This window comes from Cynoglossus semilaevis, chromosome 9 (assembly GCF_000523025.1).
Source record: "Cynoglossus semilaevis isolate Cse_v1.0 chromosome 9, Cse_v1.0, whole genome shotgun sequence".
In the NCBI taxonomy this organism is placed as follows: Eukaryota; Metazoa; Chordata; class Actinopteri; order Pleuronectiformes; family Cynoglossidae; genus Cynoglossus; species Cynoglossus semilaevis.
In genome coordinates this window covers 18,958,471-18,967,429 of record NC_024315.1, presented here as the reverse complement: position 1 = coordinate 18,967,429, position 8,959 = coordinate 18,958,471, and positions in this window count along the sequence as shown.

Genomic DNA, 8,959 nt, shown 5'->3' with positions numbered 1-8,959 from the left:
AACAACAATAATAATAATAATAATAATAATGATACTAATAACAATAACAATAACAATAATAACTGTATTCGTATAGCACAAAAACTTGTCAGTGTCATTGAAGTCAATGGCCCCGGGGAGCAACAGGGCTGAGGAAAAACTCCCTTATAGTTTTGCTTAATGTCAATATATATTTTTATAACTTAACACGATCAAGACCTTTTTTTTTAAATTCACATTACATTTCATTGCAGAAAATGAAGTTGTCATTTCCTTTCCTGACAGATTGACAGTGTCTTAATACCTCACAAATTGTAATCATTAATCATATGACTTGCTTGAATACAATACAAGGATAATTCATCCCATTTCAGCCAAAAGTCATCAGTAGCAAAGACGGCCACTTTCTATTTTGACGGCCCTGGACAAAGAGTTAACATGCAAAAATATGCCTCAACTACAAATATAACCTGCTAATTACCTGAAGCGTGTGCTATAGCCGAAGCTAACTGGCATGTTGTTGTTTTTTTTAATTCAACAGGGTGAAAAATGATAATGATGTTTCTTCATACTTGATTTAATCAGCAAGTAGGTGTTTGGCTGTGAGTGACTCTGGGAGAAGCATAAAACTAAAAAAAAAAAAAAAAAAAACACGAAGCGTCGACTTTGATGGGGGTGTTTTAAGGATGTAGTTTATGGTCCGGAAAATACAGTTCGATGACATTACTGACTGTAGGATGCAGCGGTAGGTACAATCACACTCACAGAGAGTAATATTATTCATAACACTGTAGTCATGTATAATCAATAACAGAGCCGACATTTGTATGATTGAGGAGTCAATAACTCAGCACGGTATGTCTACATAGGGCAAATATAAACATGTACTGTATGTTAAGTGGTATGTATAAAAATGTCCTATGAAAATTAAAATGTCTTCACCTTGGGCAGGTGAGGCAAGGTAAGACATTTGATTTTTTTAAATTTTGCTCTATATAGCACAGAGCTCCCCTGTGATGTTAAACTGTACACCTTAAGTTTAAAATGAGCTCTATGTATTTATTTATCCTGTGGCTATTACAAACTGTGACAGATGACGGTTGTTAGGTTGTTCCTGAGCTGAGTGGTTGCCTGCTGGTGCGGCCATCTTGAGAAGCTGAATTCTACCAGCTGCTGGGCCTGAACGGCACATAGTTAATCTAACAGCAAGCATGCCTTCTTTAATTTAATTCTAATTTTTTTTTTTTTTTTTTTTGGGACCCACGGCCCTGCAGTTAAGAATTCCTGGCATCCTCTTTGATGAATTAAGCTCTCACCTTCGCCCTCTATCTATAGATTATCATTTTAAAATTGATTTTACAAAACATTATTTGGTTATTCATCCGGCCATCTTCACAGCCAACCAACCGTCTCTGATCATTTTCTCTCACTTTTTTCAGGTTGTGTCCCAGTGGCATCAGGCTAAGCAGCTGTTTTGGGTTTTTTGTTGGTTTTTTTTTTTTTGGTTTTTTTACATCCATGCACATCCATTTCCAGAATAGCTCTTTTTTACTTCCTCTTGAGGGTTTTCCGAGGCATTCCCCAGCCAGATGGAATGTGTAATCTTTCAGTGTGCGGTGCAGTGTATAAAACACACACACACATACACACACAAACAGATTACTGTCTTGAGTTTTAAGTGTAGTAATATCCTTACAAAGTAGGGCCGGCCAAACATAACAGAGTTTTTTTTTTTAAATTCTCCTTTAAAGAATGTGGGAGGCCACAGAACTGCTGACATCCCGGAACTTTTTTTCTCCATCTGAAGCATAAAAAATTGCAAACCTTGGACTTTTCTTAAGGGATTTGGGTGATGTCACTGAAACTCTTGTGATCAAACCACGATCAAAAGATCATACTTTCAGTTCCTTCAGTTAGATTGATAATTTCATCTTGCTTTGGTGGCACCATCAGTTCAGATCATTAAATCCTATCGAGTTTTTATGTTAAGTAAGACTGCTCTTTCCTCTTATTATAACCCCATTATAGGTAAAACAAAATGGAGGAATGCGTAAAAGGTCATTATTATACTGAGTTCATATTAACAAGACAAAGTCAAGCAGAAAAAAAAATGATAAAAAAAAAATTAACAAATATTAATGAAAACCAAATTACATCCCACACTGATCAAGCATTTTGGCAACAGTTGAGGGAATCATTTCCCGACCAAGGCATTTTGTGGGACCCATGGAAACTTACAAAGCATTTAATAAAATCCATGCAGAGTTTCTTAACCTAAGAAATTAAACTTTTTTATTTTTTTCGTTTCTTAACCTAAGAAATTAAACTTTTGTAGCTAGTACCAAGGTGCCGAGTTTCAGTTTGTATCCGATTCCGAATGACTTATTATTTTAAAATAATGTCAGATTATCTTTAAATAAATAATGTAAATGGAACTGACCGGATTTTCTTTGAATGGAGCAAATTACTAAAAATGAAGTAAATTTTTTCACTGTGTCCCACTGCGGCCCGGTACCAAATGACCTACGGACTGTTACCGATTTAAATAAATAATGTAAATGGAACTGATCGGATTTTCTTTGAATGGAATAAATTACTAACATTAAATACATTTTTCACTGTGTCCCACTGCGGCCCGGTACCAAATGACCTATGTACTGTTACAGGTCTACAGACCGGTGGTTGGGAACCCCTGATCTATACATCCATCCATTTACTATCCATTTACAACCGGTATCCATCCATTTACTATCCATTTACAACAGTTCAACGGGAACTGTATTGCTGATGTGGCCCCCGGTGAAAATGAGTTTGACACCCCCTGTTATACTCTAAACAGTACAGATGTATGTAGGAGGAACATTATCAGTAGTATTAGCTAAGACATGGGTACACTTTCTAATCTGGCCAACCAAACACTGGTACAAAAAACCTACAAAGACAGTGAGAAGAAAATTAAGAATTCAGCAAAATCGTAATTACTGTGTTCAACTCTGAAGTTTTGTTTTTCTGTCCTGGTGTTGATTATAACATCCCGACTCTGTTGTTTCGGTTCAGATTTCCCTCACATGTGTTCCACAGACAGACATTTTATCTGCGCCCTTTTGTTTTGTTGTCCTCTTTGCCTTTCATCTTCCTAATCCCTGTATTTCATCGTCACATGCTCTGTTCCTTGTGTACATTCTCTCTCTTTTCCACTCAGACTTTCAGTTTGAATTGTGTCATTTTCTTCTGCCCCGGATTTTCTTTGCAAGAAGTTAATTGTTTCAAGACCCACCGTATGTCTGGGTCACATTTCTATAAATACAGACAAGTCGCTGACAGTCACAGTTGGGAATGAATCCCGCGTAGAACCATGTTTTTTTTTTAATACTTGAACTGTAGATTTTATATAACACTGGACTTTTGTTTCCAGTTTTGTTGATTCGAAAATCATGTTTTGCAGATGATGCTCTGCTCTGTCTTGTTGTTTTCTCTTGTGCCCTTTCTCTCTTTTTCCTCTCTTTTCCTTGTGGCCTGGATCTACTCTGAACTACTTTTAGCTGATCAGCAGATCTCCCCCCACCCTCCTCAGCCTATCAAGATTCCACTCCCCAGCACATAAATCCCTACTCCTTTAAACTCTACTCCTCTCCTGTTTGTCTGCTTCTTTGTTCTGTTCGGAGCTCAGCTAAATTCCAGGACAATGACGTTTGGAAAATATTTTATTTATTTAAATCTTTTTCCTCTGTCCGAGGTTTATCTACTGATTTTTTTCTGGGACTTTTTTGATTTAACGTTTCAACAACCTGTAATGTATGATGTATTAGTAGTTTACTTTAATTTACATTAGAGGAAGACCTGCTTTAGACTCATATTCACGCGGTGAAATTTGTTCCCTGCATTAAACCCTGTAATGGCGGTACTTCTTTTCAGAAAGCTCCCAGGTCATGGTATTAGAGTAAAATAATAGAGTAAAGTATTTAGAAAATAACTTGAAACTGTTTGAAAAAAGGAAGGATACACTAGTTTTTATACCACTATTGCTCCTGGTATTCGTATTTTTTCAGCTCCAGATACTGACAGATAGCACATACTTCGCCCTTCTGTGTTTTCCTCCAGCGTCTCCGTGTCTCCCTGTTTTCATAGGTGGTTGACCTTTAAGAAGGCCAACGATGTCAGCAGTTTGAACAAATTTTAACATTAGAGACGAAGACGGGGGCAAGACTTACTGGACGTCATTTTTGGATGAGACTAAATATTGGACAAATGCTGCATTCAAATGACGATTTGTTAACTTTTATGGGAGGCCGGTGGGGGATGGGTAGTAATGGAAACGCTTTCTGTTAACCTGTTAACCTACTCTGTTAACTACTTCATTTTATGAAGTCGTCTGATGTAATGACAGTATCAGTGAGAAGATATTTGTATCGGAGAAATATGACTTTTTTTTGTGTTTGACTTGAAACAACGTTCTGTCAATAAGAGAGAGAATATCAAACCAACGGTAAGATTCTTTCTGCTTGGTGTCCTCGTAGTGATTCCGGTTGAGTTTGCACGCCTCACAGAGCAGTGACACCTACATAACACTGCCTTCCAGTTCATTGAATATGTATTAAAAACATAGTACCAGCCAACACACATGTAAAAATACTCTGAACTCGTATCGCTTTATCTTTAGAACACAGGTGGAAGGAAGAGGACTTGGTTCCGGAAGGTTTCAGGTTTGAGTCCACCAGCTGCCGAGTTGCCACTGAGGCGCTCTGAGGAGCATGGCATCGTCCCAACACACACTGCCCCCTTTTGGTGATGGGTTAAAAGCAGAGGTCGCCTTCTGTCGTGTGTGCAGTGGTGTGCTGTGTCACAATGACGAAATAATTCATTAACTTTCACTTTTAAAAAAATATGTCATTGGGACAATCCTAAAATAAAAACAAGGCTAAGGATATTTTACTATCATTATTATAACTGTTTATGATTTAGTGGCGCTTTGGCCCAGAGGCAATGTCATTAGTGTGGAACCCCAGGGTTCACCTCCTGGGCAAGTTCGAATCCCGGTTAGGGCGGTTGGTACTTTCCAGTGGACTCACCACCTGCAGGAAGGTTCGGGGGGGTTGGTACGGTGCGATGTGATTTGGGTGGTGGTCATGGAGACTGCTGACCCGATAAGCGGATGGATGGGATGGATGTTTATGATTTGATTTCTTCTGAAGGTCCACATATGTTAGATCGTCTTTCTCCATTTTTGCCACCAGGTTCTCTTAGAACCTGCAGCACGTTCCAGTGTTCCGGCTCAGCAGGATAAGCCATAAAACTGCGCTTCATCACAGATGGAGCATGTAGATATGCTTCTGCTTCTGTCTGCGCCGCCGTGCTGCAGGCTGTTTCGCGGCGTGGTATATAGACATATTAGTCAGCTTCCTCCTCCACATCCTCCTCTTCCACCGGCTCCTCTGCGCAGTTGCTGTCGGCAGCACTCATACAAACTCTTCCACATTAACTCCATTCCCCACTGACAAAACAGCACATGCCAAATGAGCCCGTAGCAAGTGTTGGTACGCGTGTTTGTGTGAAGGAAGTAAAAGTGCATCTTATATGATGTAATTTTAAATGATATAATGCACTTTAATTTCTTTTTTCATTATCATTGCCATACATATAAAATGAAGAAACTTAAAGCTTGAAAAAAAAAGTGATGATCTTTCAAAACAAAATACCATGCAGACTGATGTTAAAACAAATTCGAATTAATAATAAATCTTTTTTTATATATCCTTACTGAACTGCCCACTACCAAAGGATTCACGGCCCAATCCTAGTCCCCAGGCCAGTGGTTGGCCCCCCACCCCAAAAAGAAAAACAGTGATTCAACATTTTTTTCCAAAACAATGGCCAGATTAGAAATATGTCATTATAAGTCATAAAATCGGTGCGATAACTCATCTGTAAACTTTAGTTTTGTTTCGTTATCTGACCGTAAATGCGTTATGTAGAGGTAATCTATTAGACTCAAACGCCTTTGAGATAAAAGGCTACATTTTTGAGGCGTCCACATGAAATTCCCAGACACTGAGTCAGTGCCCAAGAAAAACATACTATTTGTAGTCGGAATTCAAAAACACGTGCTTCATGGAGACGTCGTCCCCTGGCAATTAAAACAACACAGGTAAATAAGATTCAAAGAGTAGCTTTTTATTTGACAATTTGAAAATATTTGCCATTATAACCAGAAAAATGTTTTGTATTATTATTACTTTTTCATGTTTTCCTACACGCAGTAGTCAAAAGTAAATGTGATAAGGTTTGGCATGCCTGACACCCAAAACCGAAAATAATTATGAAGTGAGGAATGCTGCTACTTCTGGCCTGAGTGAGAATATTAATTTGGAAATTGGCTTAGTTAAAATGTGAGTGCTTAAATATCTGGTATTTAAAAAGTGAAAGTTTCTCGAAAAGCATTTGGAATAACTTTCTGTAAATGTGCCAATAAAGCCATAGAAATCAACAGTACAGCATTAAAATCCAAAGCTGTGCTGACCTGTCCCCCTTTCAGAAAAGGATCATTTTGAAATGAACATTGCCTCTGGTCATCTTTCAGCTGTCCAAGTTCATTTGATGGGGGAAAAAAAAACAGGAAAGCAAACAATATATGATCAGACTTAACTAAACTGTCCAAGTCCACTGTCCAAGTGAAAGAGATACATTAAGACATTCAATGCAGCTTTCATCATCACAGGCCTCGCTGACTTGTGACTTTCCACTGAGTTCAGGAGATTGATGTCTGGAGCATCATTCTGAACTCCGTTGAATAAATCTGTCAGGTGTCTTCACCTTTAAGGACAGGGAAGCTCTGAAGCAATGAGCCGTCCTTCACAAACCAACATCCGTCTGGCTCCACTGGGAAAAGCTGCCAACACTTTCTCCTCAACGAATGATCTCATACGTTAGGCATATGCAATATGGACAGAACAGGAAGATTTATTTATCCATGTGTTTGACTCTGAAAAATGTTTCAGGCCTACCCTTCCAAACTGTGTGCCGTAAATAAATGCTGATAAAATTATTGTATTGTTTGTTGTTTTTTTGTCATTTTTTTTTCAATATTTAATTAATGTTTAATCAAAAAGAATATATTAATAAAATCAATTTTCAATAAAATCAATTTTCAATTTATTTTTTTTTTTTTTTGGATCTGCTTTTACTATCTATGAATTGCTTCCCGTTCCTTCAGATTTACTGATTTTTTTTTTTTCTAGGATTTCCTTTTAAATGAAGGAAACAATGTCTGGAAAGCTGGAATTTTTAAATACAAATGTAAAAGAAATCACAAAAATACACATTTATCTTAAACGTTTGACTTATGAATACAAAAAAAAAATAAGTGTTCGAACAATAATCAGGCCCTAAGCTGCTCCTGACATTTCTGAAACGCAACTACTTCTTCCCGTTTCTCCCTGTGTCCTGTTACCTTTTCACACCTGACGCCGCCGTTGTTCTGCGGAATGTGCCTTTAGACAGAACATAATCCAGCTGCAACAATGGCAGTAAAACAGAGAAAAAGCCAGCGAGTCAGTGCTGGAGCACCTAAGGATGATATAGTGAGGCCTTTAGTGACTTTTTTTTTTTTTTTAGTCTTCCTCACAATGTAACTACCGACCATTAAGATCCAGGTTGTCAGGATGTTGATGAGCTGCTGATGATGCTGCTGCTGCAGCTCAGGCTTCCTTCATCGCTGCAGGCAAACTTCACTATTACGTTACATGTACATTGTCCCGAGCACAATCTATGAGGTAACCGTGTCCAAATGAGCTCTGCTTTGTGGAGAAAAGTTAGATGTGATTTGAAATTTGGCTGTAAGACGATACGTATTCCGTGATGTAAGTGTAAAAATATCAGTGACCTAAATGCTTTAGTCTTTGCGCCTAACTGTGACAACTATTACTTGACGAGCAGAAAAGATTATGAAAATATTCAAGCGTATGACATCTCATGTCTGTACGTTGAACTAAATATAAAGTGTTAAACGGGGACTCATCATGCAAAACTGACATGTATACATATTCTCTGGCGTGCCCTCCTGCTTCCGATTTCATCCAGTTTAATCAGGAAACAAAATGTGTAATCTGCCAAATCAAGTCATTTGTCTCAAAATTTGCTTTTTTCAATTTGGGGTGTATATAATAATTCCCACCAAACCCTTGCACCCAATAGCTCTACCCATACTACCACTCCTGCCTGTGCTAAAATCTGCAATTTGTTTCATTAACATGAGACTGCTAGACCGATATAACCCAGATGCTTATTTAGTATTTAGCGTTCAAACATTAACCACTGCAAAATATCCAGGTTCATTCTAAGCTCTACACTTCTTTTCGATCTGACTTCGGCTCAAATATAGACGGCCAGACGGCAGTCTGTTGTCAGGTATCCTAACGGTTTAACATATCTGTCATACTGGCATACAACCTTACTTACATTTTATATGAAGCAAATAAGTAGAGGGTTAATGGACTGTCTCGGTGTCTACACGACATTTAACCTCTCAACCAAGAGACTTTTCCAGTTCTACTGAGCATCCAAATGGAAAATCTGTCAATGTATTTAGCAGCCGCTTATTTCTCATTGCTCTGTTGCCATGGTTATGTTAAGCCCTCCTCAGGGCTTTCCCCTGTAGAAAGGCCATTTAAAGGTAAAGGCCTAGAAAACAGTTCTCCGTTTTTCCACCAAAGCATATTCCTAACATTTCCTTCAGACATCAATATACAGCGATCCCTCTCCTATCGTGATAGTTGCGTTCCAAGACCAAACGTGAAAAGGGTAAAATCCACAAAGTAGAGACGAGATAGTTATTATATTATTTACGTATATATCTACCCTTTACGAACCTCCCCCCAAACTGTTATCAACCCTCCCTAGACTGTATTACCCTTTCCCACACATCAGAGTTGTATACATGACGCGGCGGAGAGCACGGGAGTGGCGACGCAGGTGCAGCCCTGGA